Source organism: Dendrobates tinctorius, unplaced genomic scaffold (assembly GCF_039654945.1).
Source record: "Dendrobates tinctorius isolate UK_male_01 unplaced genomic scaffold, ASM3965494v1 ptg000038l, whole genome shotgun sequence".
NCBI lineage: Eukaryota > Metazoa > Chordata > Amphibia > Anura > Dendrobatidae > Dendrobates > Dendrobates tinctorius.
The window spans coordinates 15905243-15924233 of NW_027361706.1; the positions used below are offsets into that span (position 1 = coordinate 15905243).

General features: G+C 43.2%; 1 protein-coding gene across 2 annotated transcripts in view; it reads left to right on the top strand.

Moving 5' to 3' along the window:
- Window positions 1–3290: 3290 nt before the first annotated feature.
- Window positions 3291–18991, top strand: part of SLC6A1 (solute carrier family 6 member 1) — a 245090-nt gene continuing 229389 nt past the window's right edge. For both annotated transcript variants that reach the window (XM_073574237.1, XM_073574236.1), the window contains exon 1: window positions 3291–3472. The gene's annotated coding sequence lies outside the window, so the exon portion shown is untranslated. The remainder of the gene's footprint in view (window positions 3473–18991) is intronic.

An 18991-nucleotide genomic window follows, 5' to 3' on the forward strand; every position in this document is an offset into this window, starting at 1 on the left:
TTTTTTCTCCTGTAAACTCTATGTTGATGCCTTTGGCCAAAAAGCTCTACTTTTGTCTCATCTGACCAGAGAACATTCTTCCAAAACGTTTTAGGCTTTTTCAGGTAAGTTTTGGCAAACTCCAGCCTGGCTTTTTTATGTCTCGAGGTAAGAAGTGGGGTCTTCCTGGGTCTCCTACCATACAGTCCCTTTTCATTCAGACGCCGACGGATAGTACAGGTTGACACTGTTGTACCCTCGGACTGCAGGGCAGCTTGAACTTGTTTGGATGTTAGTCGAGGTTCTTTATCCAACATCCGCACAATCTTGCGTTGAAATCTCTTGTCAATTTTTCTTTTCCGTCCACATCTAGGGAGGTTAGCCACAGTGCCATGGGCTTTAAACTTCTTGATGACACTGCGCACGATAGACACAGGAACATTCAGGTCTTTGGAGATGGACTTGTAGCCTTGAGATTGCTCATTCTTCCTCACAATTTGGTTTGTCAAGTCCTCAGACAGTTCTTTGGTCTTCTTTCTTTTCTCCATGCTCAATGTGGTACACACAAGGATACAGGACAGAGGTTGAGTCCACTTTAATCAATGTCAACTGGCTGCAAGTGTGATTTAGTTATTGCCAACACCTGTCAGCTGCCACAGGTAAGTTACAGGTGCTGTTAATTACCCAAATTAGAGAAGCATCACATGATTTTTCGAACAGTGCCAATACTTTTGTCCACCCTCTTTTTTATGTTTGGTGTGGAATTATATCCAATTTGGCTTTAGGACAATTCTTTTTGTGTTTTTTTCATTTAAGACAAATTAAATGAAAATAATAATACCAAAGAATTTGTGTTTGCAATCATTTTCAGGAAGAAACGGAGTATTATCTGACAGAATTGCAGGGGTGTCAATACTTTTGGCCACAACTGTATCTATCTATCTAACTATTATCTATCTATATCTATCTACAGTGGGTAAAGGTACTGTCACACTAAGCGATATCGCTAGCAATATCGCTATAACTTGTGACGTTATAGCGATATTGCTAGCTATATCGCTGTGTCTGATACTTACCTACGACCACTCCCCCGCTGGTTATCGATGATCGCGCGAGAACGTTCACGACCGTTTCTCGTCGTCAGCTTCCTGCGGCGCTTCCTGTGGAGAGATGAGCGACGAGCGTGGAGCCGGGCGGGAGGACGCAGGATTGCCTAGTGTGACAGGTAAGTAGCTACCCCCGTCCCCAGTGATGTCGCTGGTGAGATCTGCCTGTGTGGCAGCTCACTAGCGACCACTTAGCGATGTACCAGTGATCCTGACCGCGTCATATCGCTGGTCGGGATCGCTGGTACATCGCTAAGTGTGACAGTACATTAAGAATAGTCAGCAACCAATTGTGCAAGTTCTCCCACTTAAAAAGATGAGAGAAGACTGTGAGAGTCAAAATGAGAAAACAAATCCAGAAAATCACCTTGTCTGATTTGGCAAGATTTATTTAGCAAATTATGGTGGAAAATAAGTATTTGGTCATTAACAAAAGTTCAAGTCAGTATTTTGTTATATGTCCTTTGTTGGCAATGACAGAGCTCAAACATTTTCTGTAAGTCTTCAGAAGATTGTCACACAATGTTGGTGGTATATTGGCCCATTCCTCCATGCAGATCTTTTCTAGAGCAGTGATGTTTTGAGCTTGTCGCTGGGCAACACAGACTTTCAAATTCCTCCAAAGGTTTTCTATGGGGTTAAGATCTGGAGATTGGTTAGGCCACACCAGGACCTTCATTTGCTTCTTACAAAGTCACTCCTTCGTTTCCCTGGCGGTGTGCTTTGCGGTGTGCATTATCATGTTGAAAGACCCATCCACGTTTAATCTTCAATGCCCTGGCTGATGAAAGGAGGTTTGCACTCAAAATCTCACCATACATGGCCCCATCCATTCTTTCATGTATGTGGATCAGTCGTCCTAGTCCCTTTGCAGAGAATCAGTCCTAAAGCATGATGTTGCCACCCCCATGCTTCACAGTAGGTATGGTGTTCTTTGCATGCAACTCAGCATTCTGTCTCCTCCAAACTTGACAAGTTTTGTTTCTACCAAACAGTTCTACTTTGGTTTCATCAGACCATATGTCATTCTCCCAATACTTTTTTGGATAATCCAAATGCTCTCTAGCAAACTTCAGACAGGCCCGGATATATACGGTATTAAGCAGGGGGAGACGTCTGGCACTGCAGGGTCTGAGTCCCTGGCTGCGTAGTGTGTTACTGATTGCAGCCTTTGTTACAGTGGTCCCAGCTCTATGAAGTTCATTCACTAGGTCTCCCCATGTGGTTCTGGGATTTTTGCTTACCGTTCTTGTGATCATTTTGACCCCACAGGGTGAGATCTTGCGGGGAGACCCAGATTGAGGGAGATTATCAGTGGTATTGTATGTCTTCCATTTTCTTATTATTGCTCCCACAGTTGATTTCATCAAGCTGCTTGCCTATTGCAGATTAAGTCTTCCCAACCTGGTGCAGGACTACAATTTTGTTTCTGGTGTCCTTCAACAGCTCTTTGGTCTTCACCATAGTGGAGTTTGGAGTGTGACAGTTTGAGGTTGTGGACAGGTGTCTTTTATACTGATAACAAGTTCAAACAGGTGTCATTACTACAGGTAATAAGTGGAGGACAGAGGAGCCTCTTAAAAAAGTTACAGGTCTGTGAGAGCCAGAAATCTTGCATGTTTTTAGGTGACCAATTACTTATTTTCCACCATAATTTGCAATATAAATCTTGCCAAATCAGGTATGGTGATTTTCTGGATTTGTTTTCTCATTTTGACTCTCATAGTTGTGGTCTACCTATGATGTCAATTACAGGCCTCTCTCATTTTTTAAGTGGGAGAACTTTCACAATTGGTGGCTGACTAAATACTTTTTTCCCCTCTCTATCTATCTATCTATCTATCTATCTATCTATCTATCTATCTGTTATCTATTATCTATCTATTATCTATCTGTCCATCATATGTCTTTCTGTCATAAAGAGGAATCTTGCTGTGTTTCTCACTTGTCACATACTATTAGGATATTGTGTGTAATATGAGCTGATTATGATATAATATACATTTTCTGATCAATATAACATCGCTTAGACAATCAATTCACTACCCAAAAAGTGTTGAATGCTCATTTAACTTAATTTTGGACGTCCAGACAGGATTTTAAGTAAAAAAAAAAAACTGCAAGCGTATGTTATTGGGCTGATGTGAGACAATGTAACAGAATTTATCCCTATTTCATTCAGCTCAGGTCCTTCTCATTTATTCCTGGGAGCTGGAGAGTAGCAGATGACATGGGGAGAGGTGTGTCTAAGTCTTGATGTGGAGGTTGAGTCTTCTGAATTCGAGCTGTGCTCTGCTCATTTGGTGCTGAGAACAACTGAATTTCTACTGTGTGGAGCTGAAATGATCAAAAAATGAACCCCGGCCAGAGAGGCACATCTGTATCAGGTAGGATTTCCAAGAATAGACGGAAAGAAAGTTTGCATTGAAAAAATGATCTTCCTGCCTAGAATTATAAAAGAGAACATTTGCTCTGATGCTGAACTATGTCCCCGTGTATTATCCCAGAGTATATGTCTGCAATTATAATGACAGGATCCAGATTTTGGAGCGGTAGCGTACATTTTGTAGCTCGGTGAATTTGACTTTCAGGAAAATCTAATTTACTTATGAGCATCGCCTGTGCTGTAAGAATGGCAGAGATGATAGGATGTAAAATGCATGAGGTGCAATCTATGGAGGTCCGCGGCGACGTCTGTGCTCCAGTTTACAGGTGTCATTGCTGCCTGCCTCGCTCTTAAAGGCAGTCTGGCTTGTGACGCTACAATGTGCTTGTTTGTTTATATATATATATATATATATATATATGTATATTATAAATATTGGCACGTAATGTTTTTTCTTTCTACAAAATGTAATTATTTTTTTTGTCAGTTATTATATAATAGCCAATTCCATTACATAACATCAAAACATATAATTTAAAGTATCTATTTACATATTGATGTATGTGTGTACATATGTATTTATCTATATGTGTATATATATATATATAAATACATATAGATAAACACATATACACACATACATCAATATATAAATAGATACTTTAAATTATATGTTTTGTGTCTACATATATATATTAAAAAAGAAAAAATACAGCATATATATGTGACGTGTGTATCTACATTTCTATATATTTATATGTACATACATATACAAATACGTCACACAAACACACACATATGTGTATATATATATACATATATTATATATATACGTCACACACGTATATACATGCACACACATCTATATGTACACACATATATACATGTCACACACCTACACACACATATATATGTATATATACACGTCATACATATATATACATACGTATATATGCATACACATACATATATCACACGTACATATATATATATATTTACATACACACATACATGCATATGTATACATATATATAATATATACACACACATACACATATATATTTACATACACACACATATATATATACATATATTTTTTTCTAATTTAATATATAACAATTGTAAACACTAAGATATATTCATATTTGCTGTTCTGGGAAGTTACACCAGTCATTATTACACCTCTCTACAATATAATCTTGAAGCAAAAAGAATTGAGTACAAGGCTAGATAACCCAATGCTAAGCTTGATCCATTTTCTCAGGTAATGAATAGGAATGGGATTACCATCAGCAAGTTGTGGTTGAGAGTGCCTGAGTCCCTGCTCGGCGCCAGTTGTTCCCCAGCTCTGCTTTGATTGCTCTGTTTGTCTTGCTCATTCGCAGCCCCTATCGCTGGGGGTATTTGCTTTGCATCTTAAATAGTCTACACCAGGAATGTATCTTCTACCAAAGCAAAGCCAAATGTCTCCTCCAAGCCTCCCTTCAATCACCATTAAATTCATATCACTAGAATTTCCTAGAAAAAAAAGAAAAAGGCTTTCATTGTAAGGAACATCTGAATTGAAGCAAATGAACAGCAATGATTAATTTGTGCTTCGAGAGGTGACAGCTTGCACTCGTCTTGTCTCACATGAGTTGCATCTTTGCAGAAGCCATATATTTATTTCCTTTATGTGAAAGCCTCTTCTTTGGTCATGTATTAAAAGAAATGAGGTCAGTATCGTTTTTGACATATATCCCGTCATAAACAAAATGCCCAAGGTCATCAGAGCTGTTCTTTTCATCTTCAAGGACATTGGACTATCATCTTTATTCTTGAACGTTATGGCCAAAAAATTCCAAATTTCACCTTTGAAAACTTTATATGGGACCACATGTGGTGTTTGGAAATGGAAAATCTATTGATCTTGATGAATAAATGCTTATTCTGGCTAATTAATTTAGATGTCTGTCAACTAGCCTTTAGCAGGACCCACAAGTCTTTCTAGTGAACCATGTTATGGCCAAGTCTGGGATCATTCTTCTTGGCTCTGTTCAAAACATGGTCTGTTCAATGTCATCACTGACCTTACTTTCTGAAAATCTTCATAAAACCTTGACCACCATACTTATTTCCTTTCTAACAGGTTGGTTGTTGATAAATTTTCCTATTTTTACAAAGTGAGAATTTTCAGGGATTTAAAATAAAAACTCAAATATTTTTATAAATTAATAATCATTTTTTATGAAGATACAGTATTAAAGATTAGGAGTTCACTCCTTTGCAGTCAGCATTTTTCATTTTTTTTAAGTTTAGAATTTTTTTTTTTGGCAAAATGATTTAGCCAAATTAATGAGAAGCAATTAGGTAAAAATTTTAGATAAAAAATTCTAAAGTAAATAAAAAGTAAAAAAAAAAAAAGAATTGGAAAAAAGAATAGAAAACAATATATTAAGTAAAGGAGTAATGTCTTTACCATCAAAGAATTTTTCTTCTATACGTTGTGTTGATGAGAAAACTGATATAAAAGATTATTAAAAATGTTGTCTCTTAATGTTTATATGGTGCATTAGTCTTAATTTACAGAAATTCTATAGAATTTCTAGTACAAAAAAACGTATATTCTAAACATTGAGATTTTTTTTCTATTTTTAACCGTAGCAGTCATTGACGAACCTGCCTGCATTTTAGAACGTAGCTTAAAAATGGTGCGTACTAGTGAATGTTACGTGATGTCAATAATAATTGCCGAGCCTGAAGAAAATAGAAATCCACAAGAAACAAATTAAGCTGTGTGCAAAGAGATATAAATGTATGGTATATTTATTTAGCATGGGGAGAAATGCAAATGAATGAAGATGTGCGTAGCTTCCTTATGCTTATTAATGGCTGCGAGCATTATTATGGAATTTCATAATATTTATTCTTCACTATGCTATTATGCATCTTTTATAGTAAGCAAAGATGTTCTCTTGGCATTGGTGCAATATATATTTTTTTGGTTACTGGCGGAGTGGGATCTTTATCATGTCAAGTGGCTTTTTTTCTGCTTTGTGCCTAGAAGAATAATCAAGAAGTAAAAAAAAATTATTCAATAAATGGACTTCAATACAGCTTTGATCAGTAAGGTTAAAAATGTGAAATAATGTGAACTCTTCAAACCATGGATCCAGTAGTATAATCCTGTAAATATAGAATCTAGCTCTTGTACCCTTGACTTGTTCTCCTTGTTCTTATTAAAGTGAGCAGTGTATTTCCGTGCCTAATTAGTTGTGTCATCTATGTGACACCGCAACACAAGCACGGTCCTTTACGATCTTCTGCCACTTTTATGTGTTGCGTATCCCAATGACGGAGTTTAGACATTGCATTGAGGCTTTGAGCTATGGAGTCTTTTTAGACTAACCCATCAGATGAGAGAAAAACAAACATACAGAAAGGAAGTCATGTCCAGAACCTACGAGTGAGTGCTCTTGATCTTCTCGGTTGGCATTCTCTTACTTGTAAGGATTAACAAAGGGCACACTGTATTATAGTTTGCAAGTCTGGTACCCACTAGCTTTGTGTTAGTTGAGTCTTATTGACGTCTGATTTTAAGAAGTGCCAATGTTGACTGATTCTAATTAGGGAAACATAAATTGAAAGGTTACTGACTTAACGAGAGGCAGTGGGTTGGCTAAGACTCTACTCTATAAAAGATAAGGTGATTTGGACTTAGGTCAAGAATAAAGAGGGATGGCATACTAACAATTACCCACCCTCTCCATTGGGCCCATAGCTGTGATATTGAAGGGTTAAACCATTTCTATGTACTGTATTTTTTTAGTATTAACTAGTCTCTTAGTCTCATATTTTGTTTAATATATTTCTTAAGGTTTCATATTTGGTTTCATGTTTACCTTTTTCATATGCAATTCTTTGAGAAAATGTGTGTTATGGGTAGTATGCTGGGAAAGACATAATAGCTAAAAAATCTTGTAACATATTTGTGAGAAGGGGGTGGCTGATGGGAATTTCCAGTGGGAACTGCATTTGTCTGTAAATGGTATAAGAAACCTGCTCACAGGGTAATAAACAGAATTGTTTGGCTCACAACTGGTGTGCATTTTGAGAGCTTGTGACTGAGAGGGCAGGTCCAACAATTTGACCTCACTGGTGACCTCATAATCTGACTTTGAGTTAGAGCAAACAGCTACAACATCTGCAAGCTCTGTAGAAAATATGTCAATTACACTAAATATAATATATTTGGTTACAGTTGATTACCAAGTGTCCCAAACCTCTAGAGAGGGTTGTCCAATGACACAAACCATCACAGGCTTCCTCTCTCCCTCTGTGTGGGTGATGAAAGAGTTGACAATTGTATGGCAGCCCACTTCTCTGTCATGGGTGATGTGGCTGAACCCATCACCAATATAGATGGGATTGGCTGATAATCTAGTTTTTATGGTGACCCCTGAAAGATGATTGTCAAGGAAGTTAAGGATCTGGCATGTTTGATTTGGGACAGCTGATACTTTTGTACTTTAGAGAGAAACTGCAAGGGGGGCTAAAGGCTGAATTAGCTAATAAACTAAGTCAGACAGCCACATTGACATCACATCACTAACATAGAATAGAAAGCTCCCATTCACTGTTGGTATCAGAACATCAAAAAGTACACTAAGGATCTAGAATTCCAGGGGCCATGTAATGAAGATTGAAATTGGGCCTTCAGTAAAGTTTTCCTAGAGTCATAGAACCATAGAATGGTAGAGTTGGAAGGGACCTCCTGGGTCATCTGGTCCAACCACCTGTTCAACGCAGGATTCACTAAATCATCCCAGACAGAGGTCTGTTCAGCCTCTGTTTGAAGACTTCCATGGAAAGAGAACTCACCACCTCTCCTGGCAGCCTGTTCCACTCACTGATCACCCTAACTGTCAAGAAGTTTTTTCTAATATCTAATCTGTGTCTCCTCCCATTCAGTTACATCCCATTGGTACTAGTCTTTCCTTGTTCAAATGAGAATAAAGATGATCCTTTTACAATGTGACAGCCCTTGAGAAATTTGTAGACAATAGAGATGAGCGACTTTGCCTTTTTTAGGGTCGAGTCGGGTTTCATGAAACCCGACTTTCGCAAAAGTTGAGTTGAACGAAATCGGCCGACTATAGGGAAAAGTCGGGGGTCCAACTGAAACACAAAACCCAATGCAGGTCAATGGGGAAGAAAAGTCGGCAGGGAGTGGAGGACAGTAAACACACCTACAGTACCCATTTCAATGCCAAAAACATCAATTCTTATTACTGAAGCTTGTCAACCTTAATTTACTTCCTAACAATAGTTACGCATTGAAAACGGGGGGTTATTTGGCTAAAGTTGTGGGAGGTAGGGCTGGCTCCAGGTTTTCGTGTGCCCTGGGCCAAAGAGTGTCAGTGCGCCCCTTTAACACATACCACAACCCATGATGCTCCGATACGGCACAGAAATATAGGTATAGTACAATGACAAATACTTCACTGCTTACATGACATGACTGATATATTTTAAATTGTACAATAGCTCAAAAAAATGACAGTATATTACTCCATATAGTATTATAGCCACCACATTTTGCACCATACAGAATAATGAGCCTCATATATTTCTCCATACAAAATAATTGGTCACATATAATGTTCCATACAGTATATGATGAGCTCCACATAATGCTACAGTATATGATGGTCCCTATGGACGATGCTCCAGTGTGTTATGGGCCCAAATAATGCTCCATATATAATGGGCCCCATTTCTAATGCTCCAGTGTATAATGTGCCCCATTTCTAATGCTCTAGTGCAGTGGTCCCCAACCTTTTTTGCACCAGGGACCGGCTTGAACCAAGACCATTCTTCCATGGCCCGGCAGGGCGGGGATGGAGGTGTGACGGGGCGGGGCTTTGGTCATAAGGGGGCAGGGCTATGGACGCGGTTGTAGTTTAGCAGTGCATACTTATCATTTGATTATAACATTTTTAATGTGACTCAACTCACCATAGGTTTTGAATGAGTGGGAGCACCTGGCTTGTTTCTCTGTTTCAGTGGGAGCACCGGCTACTTCTACTGATGATCGTCACTGCTAATGATGATTGGAACCTACAAGGAAATGGAGCATTGAGCACTTAAGAAAACTTGTACTGGAGTACTGTACATGCTGATTATTTTCTAATCATCAGAAAATGTATGTGTGGTCCCCCCGTCCTGTCCAGCTCTGTGTGGCTCCCCCTGTTGTATGCAGGGCTCCCCTGTCCCATCCTGTATACATGGCTCTGCTCCCACTCTCCCATCCTGTATACATGGCTCCGCTCCCACTCTCCCATCCTGTATACATGGCTCCGCTCCCATCCTCCCATCCTGTATACATGGCTCCGCTCCCATCCTCCCATCCTGTATGCATGGCTCTGCTCCCACTCTTCTATCCTGTATACATGGCTCCCCTGTCCCATCCTGTATATATGGCTCCGCTCCCACTCTCCCGGCCTCCCTTGTATATATGGCTCCGCTCCCACTCTCCCGGCCTCCCTTGTATATATGGCTCCGCTCCCACTCTCCCTCCCTTGCATATATGGCTCCGCTCCCACTCTCCCTCCCTTGTATATATGGCTCTGCTTCCACTCTCCCTCCCCTGTATATATGGCTCTGCTTCCACTCTCCCTCTCTTTTATATATGGCTCTGCTTCCACTCTCCCTCCCCTGTATATATGGCTCTGCTTCCACTCTCCCTCCCTTTTATATATGGCTCTGCTTCCACTCTCCCTCCCTTGTATATATGGCTCCGCTCCCAGTCTCCCCTGTATATATGGCTCCGCTCCCAGTCTCCTGACCTCCCTTGTATATATGGCTCTGCTCCCAGTCTCCCGGCCTCCCCTGTATATATGGCTCCGCTCCCAGTCTCCCGGCCTCCCATGTATATATGGCTCCACTCCCACTCTCCCGGCCTCCCCTGTATATATGGCTCCGCTCCCAGTCTCCCGGCCTCCATTGTATATATGGCTCCACTCGGCTCCCCCATTCTCCCCCATCATACTTACCCTCACATCACTGACCTTCCTTCCCGTCGCTGAACTTCCCTCCCTGCATCTCGCGGCGCTTCAGCTCCTGTGCGGAGCGGTCACGTGCTACCGCTCATTAAGGTCCATGAATATGGACGCCACGCCTATGGGGGAGGAGTGGCATCCATATTCATGACCTTAAATGAGCGGTACACTTGACAGCTCAGCGCCGGATGAAGCCGCCGCGGGATGCAGGGTGAGTATCAGCTGCTGCACCGCCGCCGGCTCCCCTTCTGTCCGCGGACCGGCAAGGGCACTGCAACGGCCCGGTGCTGGGCCGCGGACCGGTGGTTGGGGACCCCTGCTCTAGTGTATAATGTGCACCATAGATGTTGCTCCAGTGTCTGATCTGCCCCATTTAGAATGCTCCAGTATATGATGGGCCCCATGGATGATGCTTCAGTGTCTTATGGGCCCAAATAATGCTCCATATGTAATGGGCCCCATTTCTAATGCTCCAGTGTATTATGAGCCCTGTAAATGCTGCTCCAGTGTCTGATGTCCCCCATTTGGAATGCTCCAGTTTATAATGGGTCTCATGGATGATGCCCCAGTGTATTATGGGCCCAAATAATGCTCCATATATAATGGGCCCCATTTCTAATGCTCCAGTGTATAATGTGCCCAGTAGATGCTGCTTCAGTGTCTGATCTGCCCCATTTATAATGCTCCAGTATATGATGGGCCTAATGGATGATGCTCCAGTGTATGATGGGCCCTAATAATGCTCCATATATAATGGGCTCCATTTCTAATGCTCCAGTGTATAATGGGCCCCGTAAATGCTGCTCCAGTGTTTGATGTCCCCAATCTGGAATGCTCCAGTATATGATGGGCCTCAGGGATGATTCTCCTTTGTATGATGGGCCCTAATAATGCTCCATATATAATGGGCCCCATTTCTAAAGCTCCAGTGTATAATGTGCCCCATAGATGCTGCTCCAGTGTCTGATCTGCCCCATTTAGAATGCTCCAGTATATGATGGGCCCCATGGATGATGCTCCAGTGTCTTATGGGCCCAAATAATGTTCCATATATAATGGGCCCCATTTCTAATGCTCCAGTGTATAATGAGCCACATAAATGCTGCTCCAGTGTCTGATGGCCCCATTTAGAATACTCCAGTGTATGATGGGCCCCATGGATGATGCTCCAGTGTCTTGGCCCAAATAATGCTCCATATATAATGGGCCCCATTTCTAATGCTCTAGTGTATAATGAGCCCCGTAAATGCTGCTCCAGTGTCTGATGTCCCCCATTTGGAATGCTCCAGTATGTAATGGGACTTATGGATGTTGCCCCAGTGTATTATGGGCCCAAATAATGCTCCTTATATAATGTGCCCCATTTCTAATGCTCCAGTGTATAATGTGCCCTGTAGATACTGCTTCAGTGTCTTATCTGCCCCATTTAGAATGCTCCAGTATATGATGGGCCTCAGGGATGATGCTCCAGTGTATGATGGGCCCTAATAATGCTCCATATATAATGGGCTCCATTTCTAATGCTCCAGTGTATAATGGGCCCCATAAATGCTGCTCCAGTGTCTGATGTCCCCAATCTGGAATGCTCCAGTATATGATCGGCCTCATGGATGGCTCTCCAGTGTATGATGGGCCCTAATAATGCTCCATATATAATGGACCCCATTTCTAATGCTCCAGTGTATAATGTGCCCCATAGATGCTGCTCCAGTGTCTGATCTGCCCCATTTATAATGCTCCAGTATATGATGGGCCTCATGGATGATGCTCCAGTGTATGGTGGGCCCTAATAATGCTCCATATATAATGGGCTCCATTTCTAATGCTCCAGTGTATAATGGGCCCAGTAAATTCTGCTCCAGTGTCTGATGTCCCCCATTTGGAATGCTCCAGTATATGATGGGCCCAACTTTTAATTAACCCAGGCTCCATGGAGTAATCTGAAGTGTGTGCTGCCGCTTCCTTCACTTTTGGTGTGGGTGAAGGCCACAAGGAAAGGGGTTGCTCCTGACCAGAAGCCTGCACTGATGACTCAGTGCTTGCATTTTTTAAACTTCAGAAGAGGAGGCGATAGAGCTGCAGGCTGTTTTAGCAATGTAAGCCAAAAACAGTTCCTGATGCTACGGCTTTAAAAGCAGTCTACCTACTCCCATAAAAAGGAGTCTTACAGGCCTTCCAGAGCTACACCATGATGCAGGCTCAACACCACCTGCCTTAGCTGCTATTGTGTTTTTGGCACTACCAGCAGATGCACCACCACCACCATCAGTACCAAGTGGCCCCCCACACCCACATCTGCATCCTCTTCCACCATACTTCCTCATGTTTTGGAAAATGGACCCAAAATACCAGCAGATATATGGTACTGTATCAGAAGCGTACAGCTCTATACAGTCTAGGGATAACAGTAAATCTCCGTATATATTTCATGAATCATACACAGACACTCACAGGCTCAGTATGGATTACCCAATAAAATAAAAAGTTGAAAAAGGGTACAGTATCACCAGATACAAGGTATATATAGTATAGTGTAAACATTCTGAATCTCCGTATACATTTCAGAAGGGAGACACAAACGCTCTCAGGCACAGTATGGATTACACAAGAATATGAAAAGCTGTAAATGGGTAATGTAACACAAGCGTACAGCTGTATACAGTGTTGGGATAATCTTAAAGCTCCAAATATATTATCAGAGTAACAGACAGACGTTCACAGGCTCTTTATAGATTACACCAGAATCTAAATAGCAAAAAAGTTACTGTATCAGAAGTGTACAGCTGTATACAGTGTTGGCCAAATTTGAAATCTCGGTATATATTTCCGGAGTCACCCTCAGACGCTCACTCAGTCTGGGTTTGACCATAATAAAAAATGTTGTATAAAAGGTACTGGATAACAAGATGGCAAGTATATATATATTATAAGGTACAATTGAAATCTCTGTATACATAGTCCCGTAGTCACACTCAGACGCTTACGCATGATGGATTTGATCGTAATACTAAATGTCGAAGAAAGGTACTGTATAACAAGATACAAGCTGTATCGAGTATAGGGTAAAAATTGGCATCTCCGATTCACCGCATATATAGAAGGCGTAAACCACACACACTCACTCACTATGGATGATACCGTAATAAAATTTTTTGAACAAAGGTACTGTATCAGCACATACCAGGTGTATACAGTCTAGGGGTAATTGTAAATTTCCGTCTATACTTCCGGAGTCAGACACAGACACTCACAGGCTCACTATGTATTACACCAGAATTTAAAAAGTAGAAAAAGGGAAAGGTATTCGAAGTGTACAACAGTATACAGTGTTGTGGTACTTTTAAATCTTCGTATATATTTCAATCTCAGTAAGCCAGTCCAGACTCTCCGCTATTGGAAACTACATGGATACAAGTACAGATGGAAAGTCGAGTGTTAGCAGAAATTTGGGAATTACTCATCGCGGGAAAACCTCCCAGTAGATGTTGCAGAGGCGATGCAGACCCTCAATTACTGTGTCTGTGGAGACAGCGAAAATGGTTCTTTGTGAAGAAAGGATTGCTTTATCACAGTAGCGTGGATCACATCACCGTTACTTGTCTCCATCAAATTGTGATCACAGGGAGAGATGTAGACTGGTCCTCACTGCCTATCATGATGTGTCTGGTCATTTTGGAGTGCAAAAGACAGAAGCCACAGGCCGTAGGCGATTCTATTGGATTGGCATGAGAGGAGACATTGAAAAATGGTGGCAGGAATGTCACACGTCTGTGACTATCACAACTGTGAAAGGTGATCATAAAGCACCACTGCATCCGCTTGTAAGTTGACGTCCATTACAAATGGTAGCCATTGATCATCTGAAGGTAGAGGCCAGCAGGACAAGCCATAGCTATATCTTAACCATCATCGATCAATACACCAAATTTCTAGTGGTCATCCCTGTGAAGAATTTAACTGCCCAGACAACACAGCGGTGGAGCAGGGAGAGATAAGTATTGCAACTTTCAAGTGCTGTGGCCATGACCAAGCAGGGGGAGCACACTCGTGGGCAATAGTACTGGCACAGGGCCCCTCACAGTACGCTGGTGTGTCTGACGGTGGTCTGACGGCGAGTGGGCCCCCCCACCATCAGAGACACTGTATTGTACTATGAGGGGCCCTGTGCCAGTGCCGACGGCCATCAGTGGGCCCATCCACCTGTTCAGAGCAACGGCACTTGCCTGGGTGCACCAGGTGTTGACCCCAGCCCTTGGGGGGTGGGCAGTCCAGTTAGGGAGGTTTAAAAAATGGCATATGTTGATGTGTAGGCTGGACATTCAGCTGCTGCAAATGGCAGAATTGGGCAAGTCCAAGGAAGAGGAAGACAAAAGTGAGGCAGTTTTCTGGCAACCTATGTGTCATCAGGGGAAGGGTAGGACAAAATCCTTTGAAACCCATGCATGGTTCATTTTAATGAAGGTTAGATCATCAACATTTTGGGTCGAGAGATGGGTCCTTTTTTCTGTCAGGATTGATCCAGCAGCACCGAAGACTCTTTCAGATAACACACTAGCAGCAGGGCAAACGAGCTCCTGTAAGGCATAGTGTGCCAATTCAGGCCAGGTGTCCAGTTTAGCGGCCCAAGAGGCAAAGGGGAATGACCTGTGAGGGAGAACATCGATATGGGAGGAGAAGTAGTTTATAACCATAGTTGACAACTGCTGTCTCCTGTCACTTGTAATCGATGCAGTGTTAGCAGTCGTGTGAGCGGTACTTGAGAAATCATTCCACAACATGGTCATTAAACCCTTGTCTCCATCGCCACTTTGGCTGAGTGCACCACGAACACCTCTTCCATTGTGCCCACTATGGCTTGTGGGAGAACCAGGACCGCTGCTGTGTGCTGGGAAAGCCTCAAACAAACAGTTTACCAGAGTTGCTTGTTTGTTAGCCAACATTATCTCGAGGTTCTCCTGTGGCATGATGTTGTGTAATTTGCCTTTGCAGCATGGATCGAGGATGCTGGCCAGCCAGTAGTCATCATCCTTCATCATTTTGGCAATGTGGGGGTCCCTTTTTAGGATACGCAAGGCATAATCGCACATGTGGGCCAATGTTCCAGGTGTCAATAATGCACTGCCACTGAATGGGTGGAGGAGCACTTTCTGGCAAATCCACATCCCTGCAGTCACGCACAAACACTGTACCTGACCTTGGAATTCCAACATTTTCTCTTGCCTCCTGAGAAGCATCCTCCTACCCAAAATAATCATCCCCCTGATCCTCCTCCTACTCCTCTTCCTCTTCTTCCTCCACCTCATCCAGTACAGTTCCCTGACCAGACAATGGCTGACTGTCAGCAAGGCTTCCCTCTTCATCCTCCTCCTCCTGTTCCTCCTCCACTGCAGACACCAGATCCTTAATGTGCATAAAACTTTGCATGAGCAGACGCATAAGTGGGATGCTCATGCTTATGGTGGCGTTGTCTGCGCTTACCAGCCGTGTGCATTCCTCAAAACACTGAAGGACTTAACAGAGGTCTTTAAGCTTTGACCACTGCACACCCGACAATTCCATGTCTTCCCTCAAACTGCCTGTCCGTGTATCCTCCCACAAATGCATTACAGCCTGCCTCTGTTCACACAGCCTCTCAACCATGTGCAGGGTGGAGTTCCACCTTGTTGCAACGTCTATGACTAGGCGGTGCTTGGGGAGATGGAGCAATCACTGCAGCTTCTGCATACGAGTGAAGTGAACATTTGAGCGATGGATCTGAGAGCACAGTCTTTGCACCTTATGGAGCAGGGATGTTAACTCTGGATAATTATTAAGGAAGCACTGCACCACCAGGTTCAAAGTGTGAGCCAGGCAAGGTATGTGTGTGAGTTTTGCACGGGCTATGGCTGCCACAAAATTACGGCCGTTATCACTGACTACCTTGCCTGGCTCAAGATGTAGCGTGCCCAGCCATGACTCAGTTTGTCGCTGCAAGTAGTCGGCCAGTACCTCCGCGGTGTGTCTGTTGTCGCCCAAAGACATCATCTTTAACACAGCCTGCTGACGCTTACCACTAGCTGATCGAAAGTGGGACACCTTGTGTGCAACACTGCCAGCTGCGGATGGAGTGCTTGTGCGACTGCGCTCTGTGGACGAGCTTTCGCTTATGGAGTAGGAGGAGGGTCGAAAGCCTACAGCCAACTGTTTCCTATACCGTGGGCTAGGCAGCACTGTTCCACCACCACTGTCCCCTGTGGAGCCTGCATCCACCACATTAACCCAGTGCGCAGTGATGGACACGTAACGGCCCTGGCCATACCTACTGGACCATGCATGTTATGAATGGGTCACTGAGGAGGAAAAAACAAAACAAGCTAAGTCACAGAAAACCAGAGAGGTCGGTAACTATGCAGATTGCAGATCCCTGATCCTAACCACACAACTAGCAGCAGTCGTGGAGCGCACCTACGATGAACCTAGATGCATCATCACGGCCGGAGGACTAAATAAGCATAAAGCAAGAAAAGGGGAAAACTAACTGCCCCAGAGCAGACCCCAAAGGAATAGACAGCCCCCACACAAGTATTGACGGTGAGACAAGATGAAAACAAAAACACAGGCAGGAAAATAGGCTCAGCAAACGATGGGGCCCAAACTAACTAGAAAGGATAGTAAAGGAAAGACACTGTCTGCAATCTGCTAAAAACCCCTGCCGGGGCTGGCTGACCACAAAAAAACTGAATAGACCAACAAAATCAAGTGTGAACATTAGCAGAAAAACTTAGCTTGAGCTGGCTGGAACAGAGCTGAGAATCAAGACCTGACAAGCCAGAAGGAATCACCAGCACCAGAATAGGGTGTTGGCTGTCTTAAATCCAGTCTGAGATTCCTGAGGTCCAATCGTCATCCTCCTTATCAGGCGGCAGATCTCCACTGATTAAATCAGCCTCACTACCTCCTGTTACCACAAGAGGGAGCCTGGAAGGAGAACAACTGGTAGACCAGAAAATGAACTCACAACACATGCATCTGTTGTGAGGTGCACCTTTCCACTCACTGATTGCTTGAGTGCATGGACAATGCCGTCTTTCACATGCAGGTGGAGGGCTTTTTGAGAAAAGAAGTGCCGACTGGGTAGGTCATAGCATGGGACTGCGTAGGCCGTGAGCTCGCGGAAAGCTTTGCTTTCAACCAAACTGTAGGGCATCATCTCTAAAGAGATTAGTTTGGTAATGTAGGCGTTCAAACACAGTGTACGCGGATGAGAGGATGAGTACTTTCTTGTCCTACTCAGAGTGTCTGGCAGGGTGAGCTGGACTGGAGAGCTGCATATGGGGAAGTAGCGGTGGACCGGACGGAGTTAGAGGGGGTTGGTGATGGTATTTGTGGTGATGGCCTAGAATCAGTGTTGTGTTGCAAAAACCATTGTGATTCCCTGAGTGCTTTGGCCTTGCGACGACACCTCAACATTTAGTGCTGGTGGTGTGCTTAACGGTGGCGGTGGTCTTACAGTGGGGGAAGCGATGGAGTGTTGCTTGCTTCCTTCAGCCGGAGCAGGTGCACATGTGCTACCTGAGGTTTTGTAGTCCGTCCACGCTTGCAAGTACCTGTTGATTAAATGTCTAAGCATGCAACTGGTATTCAAATTTCTGAGTTGTTTACCTCGGCTAAAGGTCCTTCTGCACTTCTTACAGGTAACCTTTGCCTCATATAGTAGGATTTTGTTCAAAGAAGTGCCACATTGCACTCTTCCTACTATGGTATACATTTTCTGGCCTTGCACGCTGTGCTAAGTTGACAGTCTGACAAAGCTGACCTGTAACTCTTTTAGTTTTTGTTCCACATTTTTGGACAGCTATGGGCCTAGCAGATAACCGCTGCTGCGGTGTCAATGCCTGCTGCGGATCCTTCTCCTTATCTGAACTATTGCCAGAGCCACCCTACTCCCCCAATGGATGCCCATCTGGGTCAAGAACTGGAACATCCATCACCTCCTCTTCAAAGTCATCTGCACCTTCCTCTTTAACTTCCTCTGTGTCACCGTGTAAGGTGGTATAGTATGCGGGAAGGGGCACCTGAGTTTCATAAGGGTCAGATTCTGGCTCAGTAGACTGCGAGGGCAATGTAGTGCTCTGGGTCAATGTACCAGCAGAATCATCTAGCAGTGGCTGTGCATCAGTGCACTCCATGTCAGATTCATCTTGGACTGGGGAATTCAGGATTCGACTGGATAGCCCAGGCATGATATGTGAAAAGAGCTCCATAATCTGAAGTGTGGGCTGCCGCATCCTTAACTTTTGGTAGGGGTGAAGGACACAAGGAAAGGTGTTTTTATTGACCAGAACCCTGCACTGACGACTCCGTGCTTGCAGGTGCGAAAGTTAAGAAGAGGAGGCAATAGAGCTGGTGGCTGTTTCGGCAATGTACGCCTAAACCTGTTCCTTTAAAAGCGGTTTTCCTACTCCAAGAAAAGGGAACCTTACAGGCATTCTTGGGCCAGA